Raw genomic sequence first — 18,046 nt, 5'->3', positions numbered from 1 at the left:
CCTCGAGAGACCATCTGCGTTACCGTGCAAGTCTGATTTGCGATATTTGATGTCGTATGTGTGTCCTGACAACAGTAAAGCCCACCTTTGCATCCTGCTTGCAGCAAGAGACGGAATTCCGGTGTGGGGCCCGAAGATTGAAGTCAATGGACGGTGGTCCGTCAGGAGTGTGAATTTTCGAATTCTAAAAACGATTCCCAAGACCTCGCGCTCAATCTGTACATAGTTACTCTCGGCCTTGTTCAAGGTGCGTGATGCGAAGGCGATAGGTTTCTCTTCACCAGAAGGCATGATGTGGGATATGACTGCTCCCACACCATATGGTGACGCATCACATGCTAGCTGCATGGGTAGCTTTGGGTCGAAGTGTGTCAGGACCTCCGATTTCAGCAATGCTTTCTTTGCTTGGGCGAAAGCTTCATTGCACAGTTCAGTTCATTTCCATGTTTTGCCTTGACATAGCAACTGATGTAACGGCTTCAGCAATGTTGCTAAGTCTGGAATAAACTTCCCATAGTAGTTAAGTAGCCCCAGAAATGAACGTAACTGGCTCACATTCTGGGGTGCTGGGGCCTCCACGATCGCCTTAACCTTTGACGGCGCCTTATGCAGGCCAGTAGCGTCAATCACATGCCCCAGGTACTCAACTGAAGACTGAAAGAATTCACATTTGTCCTTATGAACTCTGAGTCCGTACTCTTTCAGTCGTTGTAGTGTCGCATCCAAGTTCAGAAGATGATCCTCCTCATTTGTCCCAGTGTCAAGGTTGTCGTCCTGGTAGCACTGGACTCCTGGCAGTCCACTTAAGATCTGATTCATTGCCCTTTGGAATAGAGCAGGGGCCGACGTAATTCCAAACGGAAGGCGGCAGTACCTGTATAGCCCCTTGTGTGTCACAATTGTCAGCAGCTCCTTTGATTTGTCATCGACATGCATTTGTAGATAAGCCTGGCATAAGTCTATTTTGCTGAACTTTTGCCCTCCGGCCAGGCCCGTAAAAAGATCATCAATGAGGGGAAGAGGGTACTGTTCCGCAGACAGCACCGGGTTAATAGTCACTTTAAAATCCCCGCAGATTCGAACAGATCCGTCCTTTTTCAGGACAGGAACAATGGGTGTGGCCCATTTGCTCACGCTCACAGGCTCCAGGACTCCATTCTCAACTAAGGCCTCCAAGTTAGCCTCAACTTTTGGCCTAATTGCATAGGGTACAGGTCGGGCTTTGTGAAACTTCGGCTTGCTGTCAGGTTTAATGTCCAGTCTCACGCTGATCTTTTTCATGCTCCCAAGTTCCCCATTGAAGAGTTCTGCATGTTTGTTTAACACTGCAGTCAGACCTGACTCCCTTTTTGACATCATGCGGACTGCAGGCCAGTCCAGCGTGATTTTCTCTAGCCACGCACGTCCCAGTAGCGATGGGTAATTTCCCTTTACCACATATAGTGGCAGTTTCGCAGTCTGTCCGTTCAATTTAACTATCACCTCAATGGCGCCTCTCATGGCCACAGGTTCGCTGGTATACGCCTTTAGCACAATGTTTGTTGGCTGAAGGGTAAGATGCTTTAGCATTTTGCTGTAGACAGTGTCTGAAACAAGGGACACAGCCGCGCCTGTGTCCACCTCCATCCGCACTGATTGTCCCTCCACCAGTGGTGACACCCAGTAGCCATTTGAACCACCTGCAACCGTCAGTATGTACACCTCTTCCTCCTCAGAGGTGTCGCTCCCCTCTGTTTTGCTTGTTCCATCATACTGCACTGAATGAACACTCCTTTTCCTCTCTTGTCCAAATACAGACATTTTGCTTTCATGCTTCCCAGCTCTGTCTGTTCTTTTTTTACCTCTACAGGCACGTTCAATGTGACCCTTTTTGCCACAATTTCGGCATTCCAGCTCCGTACACCAGCAGTCATTAGCGTGATGGCCCGTTTTCCCACAACAGTAACATGTGCCGTTCCGCGCACCTTTAGGCTCAGACGACACCTTGTGAACTCTCCCTGTTGAACTCAACTGGTGAGCCTCCTTTTCCGCCATCTCCATGGAGACACTAACTTCAATGGCCTTTTCAAGAGTAAGGTTGTCCTCAGTAAGAAGGCGCTTCTGTGTGGCTGCATTTTGCAGACCACACACGAGTCTGTCTCTAATGGTGTCCTTCAGCACCTCCTTGAACTCGCAGTGTTCTGACAACCTTTTTAAAGCAGCAATAAACATCGTCACTGATTCCCCCTCCTCTTGATTCCGTTTGTGAAATCTAAATCTCTCAGCAATAACCAGAGGTTTTGGTGAAAAATGTGCTCCAAGAATTTCCACTAGTTGCTTATATGTTTTAGTTCCTGGCTTATCTGGCTGCATGAGGCTGCGAAGTAAATTGAATGTCTTCGGCCCCATTACACTCAAAAAGGGTAGGCACGACCTTTTCGTTTGCCACCGCATTCGCCAATACAAAATAGTCAAAGTGTTCCGTATATGTGCTCCATTGCTCCACATTTTCATCAAAATCACCAACGTTTCCTAATATAGTAGCTATCTCACGTTTCAAATTAAAATTTCTGTTTACTCACTGCCGTAACGTTAATGTGATGCTGCAATCTCTGTTCAGAGTGTTTTGTAGTCGAAAACAAGAAAGTTCCCACAACGCAGATTCATCCGATCCTCGTCGCCACTTGTGTCGGTACCTTTCTACCTAGACACAATTTAGGACTCAGAACTCAGAGATTCAAACATGAAGTGCCTTATTCAGGAAGGAAAGGAAGTTCTGGAAATTTCCGAACAAAGAGAGCTAAACTTAACCAAGAGAACACCCAACCATTTATCTGCTGTGACAGCGCCACCACAGGTGGGAGGAGAGCACACAATACATAACACTCTCCAGTGCATCCATATCCTTTTTATAATACGGCGACCAGAACTGTATGCAGTACTCTAAGTGTGATCTAACTAAGGTTTGATACAGGTTCAGCATAACTTCCCTACTTCCCTGATGAATCAGTACTCCTCCATGTTGTACACCACTTGGAAGAAGCACTAAGGGTAGCAAGGGCACAGAATGTACTCTGGGTGGGGAACTTAAATGTCCATCACCAAGAGTGGCTCGGTAGCACCACTACTGACCGAGCTGGCCAAGTCCTGACGGAAATAACTGCCAGTCTGGGCCTGCGACAGGTGGTGAGAGAACCAACACGAGGGAAAAACCGACTTGACCTCACCTCGCCAATCTACCTGTCGCAGATGCATCTGTCCATGACAGCATTGGGAGCAGTGACCACCGCACAGTCATTGTGGAGAAGAAGTCCCGTCTTCACTGAGTACACCCTCAGTTGTGTTGTATGACATTACCACCGTGCTAAATGGGATAGATTTAGAACAGATCTTGCAGCTCAAAACTGGGCATCCATGAGGTGCTGTGGGCCATCAGCAGCAGCAGAATTGTATTCCACCACAATCTGTAATCTCAAGGCCCAGCATATCCCTCACTCTACCATTACCACCAAGCCAGGGGACCAACCCTGGTTCAATAAGGAGTATAGAACAGCATGCCAGGAGCAGCACCAGGCATACCTAAAAATGTGGTGCCAACCTGGTGAAGCTGCAACACAGGACTACATGCATGCTAAAAAGTGTAAGCAGCATGCTATAGACAGAGCTAAGCGATCCCACAATCAATGGATCAGATCAAAGCTCTGCAGTCCTGCCACATCCAGTTGTGAATAGTGGTGGACCATTAAACAACTAACAGGAGGAGGAGGCTTGTAGGGGTTCACAAAAATCCCCTCAGTCCCCGAAGATCAGGAAATATTAATCTACATCTTGGAAATTGTCTCTCGGTTGGACAATGTTTTAAAACGTGCCCAGAACCGCAAAAGGCTGCATTGAGTTGGGCAGCACGTGGACAACACCGGAATCGAGGAACTTCGTGGAAAATTCGCACACTTTAAGACAGCACATTTTATTTTAAAAAGTGTACTCTTGAGTTTTGAACTGTGTAAATTGCAAAGGGATAAAAATGGCCATCAGCAAGCATGGCCAAGGACAAAGGCGTGTATGTCTGTGAAAAGGGGAGGATCAAGCAATGGCAGTCAAATTCTGTCAATCAAAAAAGGGAGTTTCCCTTCCCTTCAGAGACAATCGATGTTTGTTTACAGGAAACTGCTACCTTGTTGACATAAGGGATTAAACCACTTGAGGCTGCGGTTTAGAGTGACCACAATGAATGGGTTTCTGTTTACATAGTAATACAGCCCCATTCAAAACCCATCAGGGTGAATGGAGATGGTTCGAAGGCTCAGCCCAGACTTTTGAAAAGGACACTCAAACTGAGGAAGGGAACAGTTTAAACTGAATGGGTTTGAATCACCCATTCCAGACAATGGGAGCAGTTTGGCCACTGGGAAATAGCCCATTTGAATCAGCCAATCGTGGCCTTTCTCTTGTGTATTCAAACTTTTCGGCGCGAATTTGCACACAGCCCTTTTCAGCGCCAAAACAGCAGGAGCTCCCAGGATATAAAGATAGCTTCTCAGAAGCATATCTCTCTCTTATTCCTTGGACTGCAGGTGAGCTCTTCTCTCTCTTTGGACCATAGGTGAGCAGGTTTCTGACTCCTCAACAAGGCAACCTAGTGAGAAGTAGAGGGGTGGTAATTTAAGGGAAATTGCTAAGATTGTAAGACTTACATTGTAGCCATTTATCCCTCATTTTTGCCGTCTGCCTTCCCCTGTTAAGCAATTTTACATTGATCGTGTGGTGTAGTTTCTTTATTACTTTGATCGTGTGGTGTAGTTTTCTTTAGTTAATAAAGTTTGATTTTCTCGCATCCAGACCATTTGTCCATTTTTAATATATCATTAATTATAAGTTCCTCCAGTCAGAACTGGAAGTTCAAGATAAACCGCTGTTTGGAAATTGGTTTACAGTGCAGCAGCAAAAAGCTGCTTGACCAGGTAAATTACCATAAACCAGGTAAAGGAAGGTAAATTACCGTAAACCAGGTAAAGGATGCCCCCTACAGGTTCCATGAATATCACCATCCTCAATGATGGTGGAGCCCAGCATGTGAGTGCAATAGACAAAGCTGAAGTGTTTGCAACAATCTTCAGCCAGAAGTGCCGAGTGGATGATCCATATCGGCCTCTTCCTGAGGTCCCCACCACCACAGAAGCCAATCTTCAGCCAATTTGATTCACTCCATGTGATATCAATAAACGGCTGAGCGCACTGGATACACAAAGGCTGTGGGCCCCAACAACAACCCGACTGCCGTGCTGAAGACTTGTGCTCCAGAACTAGCCGTGCCTCTAGCCAAGCTGTTCCAGTACAGCTATAACACTAGCATCTATCCGACAATGTGGAAAACTGCCCAGGTATGTCCTGTCCACAAAAAGCAGGACAAATCCAATCCGGCCAATTACCGCCCCATCAATCTACTCTCAATTATCAGCAGAGTGATGGAAGGTGTCATCGACAATGCTATCAAGCAGCACTTACTCACCAATAATCTGCTAACTAATGCCCAGTTTGGGTTCCGCCAGGACCACTCAGCTCCAGACCTTGTTACAGCCTTGGTTCTAAAATGGACAAAAGAGCTGCATTACAGAAGTGAGGTGAAAGTGACTGCCCTTGACACAAAGGCTGCATTTGACCGAGTGTGGCATCAAGGAGCCCTAGTAAAACTGAAGTCGATGGAAATCTGGGGGGGGGGGGAACTCTCCACTGGCTGGAGTCATACCTATCACAAAGGAAGATAGTTGTGGTGGTTGGAGGTCAATCATCACTGCCCCAGGACATTGCTGCAGGAGTTCCTCAGGGCCGTGCCCAAGGCCCAACCATCTTCAGCTGCTTCATCAATGACCTTCCCTCCATTATAAAGTCAGAAGTGGGGATGTTCGCTGATGATTGCACAGTGTTCAGTCCCATTCGCAACTCCTCAGATAATGAAGTAGTCCATGCCCACATGCAGCAAGACTTGGACGACATTCAGGCTTGGGCTGATAAGTGGCAGGTAACATTCACGCCACACAAGTGCCAGGCAATAGCTATCTCCAACAAGTGAGCGTCTAACCACCACTCCTTGACATTCAACGGCATTACCATCGCCAAATCCCCCACCGTCAATATCCTGGGGGGTCACCATTGGCCAGAAACTTAACTGGACCAGCCACAAAAATACTGTGGCTACAAGAGCAGGTCAGAGGCTGGGTATTATGCGGTGAGTGTCTCATCTTCTGACTCAAAGCCTTTCCACCATCTACAAGGCACAAGTAAGGAGTGTGATGGAATACTCTCCACTTGCCTGGATAAGTGCAGCTCCAACAACACACAAGAAGCTCGACACCATCCAGGACAAAGCAGCCCGCTTGATTGGCACCCCATCCACCACCTTAAACATTCACTCCCTCCACCACCGGCGCACCGTAGTTGCAGTGTGTACCATCTACAAGATGCACTGCAGCAACTCGCCAAGGCTTCTTCGGCAGCACCTCCCAAACCCGCGACCTCTTCCACCTAAAAGAACAAGGGCAGCAGGCGTATGGGAACACCACCACCTCAGAGTTTCCCTCCAAGGCACACACCATCCTGACTTGGAAATATATCGCCATTCCTTCATCGTCGCTGGGTCAGAATCCTGGAACTCCCTTCCTAACAGCACTATGGGAGTAACTTCACCACACGGACTGCAGCGGCTCAAGAAGACGGCTCACCACCACCTTCTCAAGGGCATTTAGGGATGGGCAATAAATGCTGGCCTTGCCAGCGACGCCCACATCCCATGAATGAATTTTTAAAAATGCAAAGTGCTTCACATGGGGACAAAAAAAACCAGGAAGGGGCTATTACTTAATTAGAAAGAAAATAACGTGTATTTAAAATGAAAGAGATCTGCGGGGTCCTGATTGACAAATTGAAGCTGTCGCAACAATGCTCAGTGGCAGCAAGTAAAGTACAGGAAACTCTCATTTAAACGGCACCTAAATATCCAGAATTCTCTGATGCACTATCAATTGCTACAAAAGACTGGAGATTGAGAAAGTAATAAACAGGCTTTTATTACCAAAGAACAGAGCATGCCTCTTGTGGTTGCCTGGTATCCAAAAGGGCCGGGGGCTGCCGAGCAGCGACCTTTATACCCAGCCATGAGGGTGGAGCCAGGGGCGGAGTCAGCTGAGGCATGCACAGACAAGTACAACAATATGCAAGAGTGAACAACAGTACTAACAGTGAACAACAGTACTAACAACAGTGGTGAACAACAATACTAACAACAATGGTTTACCACATTCACCCCTTGTTTAGAATTGAGTCCGGCGGGGTGAAGTGCACTAAAAATTCGTGTACTGAAGTCTATCAGGAGGCCTTGTAAGCCGCCCTGAGCGTCGCAGCAGCGGCGGTGATGGTGCAGCATCCAACGTTGAACCCGGTGTCTCGTTCAGAGGAGGAGTAGCAGGTGGCGGACCCTGGGGCTGCTGCATGCCGTCTACAGGGGTCAGAGCATGGGTAATGGGAGGTAGTGATGGTGGTCTCTCAGAGGCACCCGAAGGTGCGAGGTCTCGTGCGGGGACTGTGTCCTGGGGGTAGGCAGGAGTAGCGGTGGGTGGCGAAGAGGGTGTTTCAGGAGCACCCGCAGGTGCGAGGTCTCGAATGGAGACTGTGTCCTCCCGCCCGTCCGGGTACACCACGTAAGCATACTGCGGGTTGGCGTGGAGGAGGCTCACCCTCTCGACCAGGGGGTCCGCCTTATGGGTCCTCACGTGCTTCCGCAGTAGGACGGGGCCTGGAGAAGTCAGCCATGTTGGTAGCGAAATCCCCGACGTGGACTTCCTGGGGAAGGAGAACATTCTCTCGTGAGGAGTGGCATTGGTGGGTGTACAGAGCAGCGACCGAATGGAATGGAGCGCCGCAGGGAGGACCTCCTGCCAGCGGGAGGTCGGAAGGCCCTTAGATTTTAAGTTTAAAAGGACTGCCTTCCAGACTGTCGCATTCTCCCTTTCCACCTGGCTGTTACCCCGGGGGTTATAGCTGGTGGTCCTGCATGTAGCAATGCCTCTCGCGAGCAGGTACTGCCGAAGTTCGTCGCTCATGAAAGATGAGCTCCTGTCGCTATGGATATAGCTAGGGAATCCGAACAATGCGAAGAGGTCATTCAGACATCTAATGACCGTGGTACTGGTCATGTCCGAGCAAGGGATGGCAAGCGGGAAACGGGAGTACTCATCAATTATAGTGAGGAAGTACACATTGCGGTCAGAGGAGGGGAGGGGCCCTTTAAAATCGATGCTCAGCCGCTCGAAGGGGCGCGTGGCTTTGATCAGGCTCGCTCTGTCTGGCCTATAAAAATGCGGCTTGCACTCGGCACAGATCTGGCAGTTCCTGGTGACGGTCCTGACCTCCTCGATGGAGTAGGGCAGGTTACGGGATTTGATAAAATGAAAGAACCTGGTGACCCCCGGGTGGCAGAGGTCATTGTGGAGGGTCTGTAATCTATCAACCTGTGCGTTGGTGCACGTACCACGTGATAGGGCATCTGGGGGCTCATTGAGTTTCCCGGGCCGGTACAAGATATCGTAATTGTAGGTGGAGAGTTCGATTCTCCACCTTAATATCTTGTCATTCTTGATTTTGCCCCGCTGCTTATTATGAAACATAAAAGCTACTGAACGCTGGTCAGTGAGCAGGGTAAATCGTTTTCCAGCCAGGTAATGCCGCCAATGTCGCACGGCTTCCACAATGGCCTGGGCCTCCTTTTCGACAGAGGAGTGTCGAATCTCGGGGCCCTGGAGGGTCCTTGAGAAAAAGGCCACGGGTCTCCCCGCCTGGTTAAGGGTTGCAGCTAGGGCAAAGTCGGATGCGTCGCTCTCCACTTGAAAAGGGAGGGACTCATCCACAGCGTGCATTGTGGCCTTCGCAATATCGCTTTTTATGAGAGTGAAGGCTGCACAGGCCTCTGCTGTCAGGGGGAAGGAGGCGGACTTGGTGAGGGGTCGGGCTTTATCCGCATAGTTGGGCACCCACTGAGCATAGTAAGAGAAAAACCCCAGGCATCTCTTCAGTGCTTTCTGGCAGTGGGGGAGGGGGAGCTCCATAAGAGGGCGCATTCTATCGGGGTCTGGGCCGATGACTCCGTTCTCCACTACGCAGCCAAGAATAGCAAGGCGCTTAGTACGAAACATACATTTGTCTTTGTTGTATGTGAGATTCAGCCGCTAGGCCGTCCGGAGGAATTTCTCTAGATTAACGTCGTGGTCCTGCTGGTCGTGGCCGCAGATGGTGACGTTGTCTAGATATGGGAAAGTGGCCTGGAGCGCATTCTGGTCAACCATCCGGTCCATCTCCCGTTGGAAGACAGAAACTCCGTTGGTGACGCCGAAGGGAACTCTGAGAAAGTGATAGAGCCGACCGTCAGCTTCAAAAGCTGTGTACTGGTGGTCCTCAGCCCTGATGGGGAGCTGGTGGTATGCCGGCTTCAGATCAATCGTCGAGAACACCTGGTATTGTGCTATCTGATTGACCATGTCAGATATGCGGGGGAGTGGGTATGCATCCAACTGGGTGTAGCGATTGATCGTCTGGCTGTAGTCAATAACTAGGCGCTGTTTTCTGCCAGTCTTCACCACCACCACTTGTGCTCGCCATGGGCTATTGCTGCTCTCGATAATCCCTTCCTTCAGGAGTCTCGCTACCTCGGATTTAATGAAACCCCTATCCCCGGTACTGTAATGCCTACTTTTGGTAGCGATGGGCTTACAGTCGCGGGTGAGGTTAGCGAACAAGGAGGGGGGGGAGACTTTAAGGGTGGAGAGGCTGCAAATGGCGCGCGGCGGGCGATTTAAAAACTGCTGGCTGCAGACCGTGAGGGGGGGAGGGGTCCACCGTACGCTAAAGTGACACTCTTAAGGTGGCACTGAAAATCCAACCCCAGTAGGACGGCAGTGCAGAGATCGGGCAGGACCAGAAGTTTAAAATTTTTGTATTCAGTACCCCGCACTGAAAGAGTCACCATACAGTAGCCACCGACTTCCGCTGACTGGGCTTTGGAAGCCATAGAGATGCGATGACGCGTCGGCAGGACCGGGAGAGAGTAACTGCGCACCGTGTCGGGGTGTATAAAACTCTCCGTGCTCCCGCTGTCAAAAAGGCAGGTAGTGGCGCGGCCGTTTACCGTAATGTCCATCATGGACCTGGACAGTTGATGCGGGAGAGATTGATCCAGCGTCACGGAAGCCAGCGTATGTTCAAGCGTGTCGATGCGGTCGTCCGATGAGGCGGTGGTGGAGTCCGGGTCCCCCGTAACCGCAGTCGGAGGCGTCCAAGATGGCGGACAAAATGGCGGCGCCCACGGTCCCGATCCCCACGCGGCTGGGGGAGCCCAAGATGGCGGGCAAGATGGCTGCGCCCACGGTTCACACGCGGCGCTGCTGGCGTTAGCGGTCTTCCCTTTGCAGGCGCTAACGTAGTGACCTTTCTTCCCGCAGCCGGAGCAGGTAGCATTCTTCGCGGGGCAGCGTGCTCTAGGGTGTTTAGCTTGGCCACAAAAATAGCATTTTTGTGCCTTGGACATCGCTGCAGCAGTCGGAGGTGGCGGTCCCATGGCCCAAGATTGCGGCGTCCACGGCGCGGGGCGATTAGGGGAGAAAGCGTCCATATTTCTGTGGGCCCCGTCGAGCGAGAGCGCGAGGGACACTGCCTTTGTCAGGTCTATTTCACCCTTCTCCAGCAGCCTCTGCCGGGAGTAGTCGGACCTTAGACCCGCAACGAAAGCATCTCGTATCAGTCCCTCCGCATGTGCCGCGGTCGATACTTCCTTGCAGTCGCAGCCGCGTCAGAGTACCCGCAGTGCCCGTAGGAAGGCCTCCATCGATTCCCCGGGCTGCTGTCTGCGAGATCTTAAAAGGTGCCTGGCATAGACCGTGTTAACCGGGCGTGCATACTGCCCTTTCAGTAGGTCGATAGCCGCCGCGTAGGTCGTCGCATCTTGGATTAAAGTATAGACTTGGTGGCTCACCTTCGAGGTTAGGATTTTCAGTTTATTTTCATCAAGAGTCACGGTCGAGGCTTCCAGATACGCCTCAAAGCAACGCAGCCATTGTGCGAATTTAGTCGACGAACCCGCTTCTTGGGGGTCTAGGTCCAGGCATGTTGGTCTGAGGGCTCGCAGCAGCGCCTGCTGCTCAGCGTTTTGCGCCATCGGTTGATCAGCATCCGCAGCCAACATTTAACTTTGGTAATAAAATTGATGCACTATCAATTGCTACAAAAGACTGGAGATTGAGAAAGTAATAAACAGGCTTTTATTACCAAAGAACAGAGCATGCCTCTTGTGGTTGCCTGGTATCCAAAAGGGCCGGGGGCTGCCGAGCAGTGACCTTTATACCCAGCCATGAGGGTGGAGCCAGGGGCGGAGTCAGCTGAGGCATGCACAGACAAGTACAACAATATGCAAGAGTGAACAACAGTACTAACAACAGTGGTTTACCACATTCTCTATTAACCGGCAAAATTCATACTCCGAAAACACCTCAATAACCGGAAATGTTGCCGAGTCCGAGTCTCCCGCAGTGGCCAAGTTAGTCAGTGGGGGTAGTTCTACAAACTGCCACTACTCGGCTTCTTGGCGCTGTCAGAAGTATAATTATTGTATACTGCACATTTCTTGATTTTTTTATTTTTGCTTGTTAAAAATAGCCTCGGTAGATAACCCTCTCCATCATCCAGAATTTTTAATCAACTGACACCATCCCGGTCCCGTCAGTGCCGGATACCAAAGAGTTTCCTGTAAATCAGAGATTGCGATGTAGTAATAGGCCACCATTGATCCAAAATAGTGAGGTAATCCTGCCACTTTAAAAATAATTTGTGCAACTGCACTTATAATACTGTGCACAGTTCTGGTTGCAACAGTACAAAAAGGATATTGTAGCTATTGAAAAGATGAATGAAATCAGTATCTGTAGGGAAATGGTGTTAGGGAAATTGACGGGATTGAAGGCCAATAAATCCCCAGGGCCTGATAATCTACATCCCAGGGTACTTAAGGAAGTGGCCCTAGAAATAGTAGATGCATTGCTGGTCATCTTCCAAAATTCTATAGACTCTGGAACAGTTCCCATGGATTGGAGGATAACTAATGCAACCCCACTATTTAAAAAAGGTGGTAGAGAGAAAACGGGGAATTATAGACCGGTAAGTCTGACATCGGTAGTGGGGAAAATGCTAGAGTCCATTATAAAAGATGTAATAGCAGAGCACTTGGAAAACAGTGACAGGATCAGACAAAGTCAACATGGATTTACAAAAGGTAAATCATGCTTGACTAATCTACTGGAATTTTTTGAGGATGTAACTGGTAGAATAGATAAGGGAGAACCAGTAGATGTGGTGTATTTGGACTTTCAGAAGGCTTTCGATAAGGTCCCGCATAAGAGATTAGCGTGCAAAGTTAAAGCACATGGGATTGGGGGCAAGGTACTGTCTTGGATAGAGAACTGGTTGGCAGACAGGAAGCAAAGAGTTGGAATAAATGGGTCTTTTTCCGAGTAGCAGACAGTGACTAGTGGGGTACCGCAGGGATTGGTGCTTGGACCCCAGCTATTCACAATATATATAAATGATCTAGACGAGGGAACTAGATGTAATATCTCCAAGTTTGCAGATGACACAAAGCTGGGTGGGTGTGTGTGCTGTGAGGAGGATGCAGAGAAACTCCAGTATTTGGACAGGTTGGGTGATTGTACTGCATTTGCCATGCATCTGCCCAATGTGGATAAATGCGAGGTTATCCACTTCGGTGGCAAAAACAGGAAGACAGATTATTATCTGAACGGCAAGAGATTGGGAAAAGGGTTGGTGCAACGAGACCTGGGTGTCCTTGTGCGCCAGTCGTTGAAGGTAAGCATGCAGGTGCAGCAGGCGGTTAAGGTGGCAAATGGTATGTTGGCCTTCATAGCGACAGGATTCGACTACACGAACAAGCATGTCTCGCTGCAGTTGTACAGGGCCTTGGTGAGACCACACCTTGAGTAGTGTGCGCAGTTTTGGTCACCTTATCTGAGGAAGGATGTTCTTGCCATGGAGGGAGTGCAGCGAAGATTCACCAGACTGATACCTGGGATGGCAGGAATGACTATGAAGAGAGATTGGGTCGATTGGGCTTGTATTCGCTAGAGTTTAGAAGAATGAGAGGGGATCTCATTGAAACTTATAAAATTCTAACAGGACTAGACAGACTAGATGCAGGAAGAATGTTCCTGATGGCGGGGGAGTCCAGAACCAAGGGTCACAGTCTAAGGATAAGGGGTAAGCCATTTAGGACTGAGATGAGGAGGAATTTCTTCACCCAGAGAGTGGTGAACCTATGGAATTCTCTACCACAGAAGGCAGTTGAAGCCAATTCATTAAATATATTCAAGAAGGAGTTAGATATATTTCTTAAGGCTAAAGGGATCAAGGGATATGGGGAGAAAGCAGGGACAGGGTACTGAATTTGGATGATCAGCTATGATCTCAGTAAATGGCAGAACAGGCTCGATGGGCCGAATGGCCTACTTCTGCTCCTATCTTCTATGTTTCTATGAAGGGATATTTACTAGTCCTAGCCCCTTTATGGCTACCCCGGATCAGGCGTATTTCTCAGACGTTCACTTTCAACTAAAGTTTGAGGTAGCCAAATCCTAAAGACGCTTAATTGGGTCTAACGGTCTGGGCTATCTCTCCCTAAAGGAAAGGAAGAACCCCAGAATGTTACCGTCCTCCAGATATTGCTTTTAATAGGTTTAGCTAGACTGTAACATCCCAGATATTATGAGGGTCTGGAAAACTCCCCCAGAAATGTAACTCTCCACCAAAGAGTGTACAGAGATTGAGTTTGCGAGTTTTTGATACAGAAGACTTATGCGAGACAATTCTAAAAATAGAGATTTATTAAAGAACCGACATGCAATTTACAGTTGGTGAATCAGTCAATCGCAACTTTAACAGTTCTAAAGGGAAAACATATGGTCTTATTAACAGAGAATCATACTTTTAAATCTTAACTTTGCTACAGTATTATAGTTCTTAAAGTTTTCTTATATAGGATATCCATCAATATCAAATACCTTTGATCCCTGAGGTACAAAGAGTGGTAGACTACAGAGCCGCCTCTGAAGCCGAGAATTGCTTTGCCCGATTAAAGCGAGTCTCCTATCCCATTTGAGAGTTCAATATTTATACCCTTTTCCAGTGGTATCTCCTTTAAGGTTTTCTGCTGATGCAAGTTAATTATCCCTAGTCATTTTTCTACCGACCTCTGCAACTCTTACTGCCACATCAGCTGGTAGCATTACAGAATCTTGCCTCATCTCTAGGTGTTCTAAGTTTACCATACAAAAATGGTGTGATGGCATGTCAGAAATAGCTGTTAGATTCAAAGATGAGTTTTAATTCTTAGAACAGAGACTGACAACATGCAGCTGGGAACAGATAGCAGAAATGCCAGCAAGGTCAAATAACAAGCATCAAAAGACAAATAGAAGTGATAAGGGAATCACAAAATGCAAAACACAGGGTGATGGGATAATAGACAAAAATGGAGCCGAAAAGTCATAAAATGTCCTTAAAGAAACGTAACAAAACATTCCTCAGAATGATGAGGCCTCGTCAGCTACGCAGAAAGGGACGGCGAGGGATGCCTTCCCGCTACACAATTGGACAATAGGATGGGGGATCAAATGATTGACACCAAGTGATTACCAGCCCACTGAAATAACTACAAATATAGACAATCGAGAGAGGAAATTAGGCAGTTAGGGGCGAAGGCTTCCCCGAGGTGGCTACGGCCTAACACCTTGGTCAAGTTTAGCCTCTGAGGTGGCTGACGGCCTAACACCTCCAACAGCTTGAGGGATGACCCAATGGAAGTGACCGTTGCAGCAGACTGCAGGAATCCACCCAATCCGAGACCACCGTACTGCCTCCCCGGCCGTCCAGTCGTGGCATTCCAATTCGGGAGTTGTAGATCGCTCTCTACTATCACGGGCTGTATGTCTAGTATACTCGGCTTAAACCATATATATCTGATTATTTGATTAAAACTGTAGCTCTAATAAAAAACCTTGCAACTCCTAAAACCCTTTGGGTAATGTGTGTGTGGCCTGTGATCCTAAACTTACAGGCAGGCGTTCCTTACTTTGTCATCTTTATGAGGGCAGATGTTCCTTATCTTATGTGCCATCTTTATGAAGTTTAAATTAGAACACTTTATCCAGGGTGAACCATTGTTATGTTCCCAAAAGGTCAGCTTGTCGGAGCCATTCACCTTCTGTTTCAATAAGGTTATTGATTCAGGGTCAACAGCTGTCTTATCTCAATAGCCAGAATGCTTTCACAGCTATTTCATCGTTAGGTTTCTAAATTTCCAAACCCAGCTTGTCATGTTTTTATAAGGCCAGAATTCTTTCATAAGATGGTGTATTTTTCCTGAATCGGTTTTATGGCTCATTCCTTCACAGGTTTACTCATTAACAGTCTAGCCCAGTTTACTGAGTTTATTGCACCGCATCATAAATTGGCACCCATATACTATACAAACTATTGAGCAGAGCTGGTATCTCCTGACAGACAAGATGCAATATTTACCTTCTGGGGAGGGTGTCTTAAAGTGCTCACAATTTTTTTTGTTCAGGATATGGGTGATACCAGCAAAGCCACATTTTTATTGCTCACAGAAGGGAACAGAAAGTTACAAAAGGGACATGGACAGACTAAGTGAATGGGCAAAACTATGGCAGATGGAATTCATTGTGGGGAACTGTGAGGTCATCCAGTTTGGATCGGAGAAGAACAATCGGAATATTTTATTAATAACGAGAGACTAGGAGCTGTGGGGGAGCAAATGAATTTAGGTATTCCTGTGCACAAATCACAAAGGTAGCACACAGGTACAAAATAGTAAGCAAAAAGGTTTGTGGAATTTGTGGCTTTCTCTCAAGTGGGTTGGAATATGCTTCACTTGTACAGAGCCTTGGACAGACTCCATCTTAAGTACTGCATTCAGTTCTGGACACTGAACCTCAAAAATGCTATATTGGCTTTGGAGGGGGTACAGCGGAGATTCATCAGAATACTAGAACTTAAAGGGTTAAATTTTGAGGACAGGTGGCAAAAACTTGTATGTATTCCCTTGACTTAGCAGATTGAGGGGTGATTTAATTGATGCAAGATTCGATAGGGTAGATAAACTATTTCCTCTGGTGGGGGAATCCAGAAGTAGGGGTATCATTTAAAAATTAGAGCTGAACCATTTATGAGTTAAAATCAAGATGCAGGGTAGTGGAATTCTGGAAGGTTCTCTCCCAAAAGGCTGTACATGCTGGGTGAACTGAAATTTTCAAGACTGAGATTGATAGATTTTTGTTAGATAATGGTATCAAGGAATATGGATCAAAGGCAGGTAAATGGAGTTGAGATACATGAATTAATTGAATGCTGGAACAGGGCTCAAGGTGCTGAATGGCCTCATCTTGTTCCTGTGTTCCTAATGAAAAGAAAAATACAACTTTCCAACCAATTAAAAAACTTTTCGGAAGCTGGTTCCTACAGGCCGGACCTTTTTAAATGTCACAGCACTATCTTCGAGGAGGCGGCAAGAAAGCTGCTGAATCTGGCGTGGGACCAATCAAGTATTTTTTGAAGCTTTAACAAGGCTTCCACTCGTCACCAGTGTAGTCTCCAAAAAGCCAGGGGGCAAATCATCCACACCAGCCTGTCCAATTTTGTGATCCACTCTTGCCCTTGTGGCACTGCACCACCGGGAGCTTCACCAAAACAGTGGTTTAGTATCAGCATCAACTAGTGCTAGTGCAGCATTATACAGGAAGATGCACAGTAAAGTTTTCTCTATCCTTCCATAATTAAAGAAATACAAAATGTATCTAAATATTTGAAATAAATTTTTTTGCAGATCTGATTAATTAATTTTTTCTATTGAACTGATTTTACCCAATTGGATACAATGCAAGCATTCAACACTCTCCCATTGGCCAGGATGGGATATTAAAAAAAAGATGGTCAATTTACCAGAAATAAAATTACATTAAAGACCAGTGGTGCAATGCAAAAAACGTCCTCGTGTACAAAGGTGTAACTTTTCCCGTTAGTGTGTTCCACACACTAGAAAGATTTCGGCTAGTGAAGTGTCGATACAAATTTGTTTACCATTTCTAATGCCCATTCGCCATGTGAAGTCAATGGCATACAGGTTCTCCACTATGAGACTCCTCATTTGTCTTGTCAGAAACATGATTGTAATTTGGGAATTCTCTTATGTTAGGCAACCTAAATAAACTACAAAATGTTCAATGTTTTCTGATGTTTCTTATGTCTATGGATACGGGAATGTAATAAAAGGAATAATTTTAGCTCCCCTGATGGCGTAGAAAATAAATGCAGCATCTGGTGTGGTACAGGCCAGCAGGCCCAATTTTGATCCCTGGCTTGTACTGAGTTAACGAATCTCAATTAGGTAGCAGCTGAGGTGCTACAATTGACCTCAGTGCCCAAGACTAGGGTAGATAGGGAGAAAAAACAGCTGCAGTTTTTGATTGATTGATATCCAACAATCTCTGATGGAAAGTGCTCAAGTGCGAGCTCAGTTATGATGGCTTCCAATGTTGAAAAGCCTGCAAACACTCATTGTCCAGACCCTCTGGAACCAACAGGTTGCCAGTGCTTGTGGATCATATCCCAGGATGGATCAGTAACTTTAATAGAGGTGGGGAATCAATTAAGAATTATGGAAGTTCTCAACACAACTCCAGTTGATCAATTTAACAATTTCAACTATTACACAAAATATTTTGAAAATGTTATAAAAATCTTGTGTGTAAGGATTAGTTTAGAAAGATGTAATCATACTTTAAGCTTACGCAAGGCCATTTTTTAAAATTGGAATTGAATAGGCCTCAACAGCTGACATCTCTGACTGAATTTGCTAATAAATTGAACCCAAGGTTGTCCGGTGTTCCAGCCTCAAACTTTCAACATAGTTACATTTCAGTTAGAATTTGATTTTAAATAT

The sequence above is a fragment of the Somniosus microcephalus genome, chromosome 2 (assembly GCF_052327205.1).
Source record: "Somniosus microcephalus isolate GS21.2 chromosome 2, FLI_Smic_1.0, whole genome shotgun sequence".
In the NCBI taxonomy this organism is placed as follows: Eukaryota; Metazoa; Chordata; class Chondrichthyes; order Squaliformes; family Somniosidae; genus Somniosus; species Somniosus microcephalus.
The sequence above is the reverse complement of the archived record's forward strand: the minus strand, read 5'-3'. Positions refer to the sequence as shown.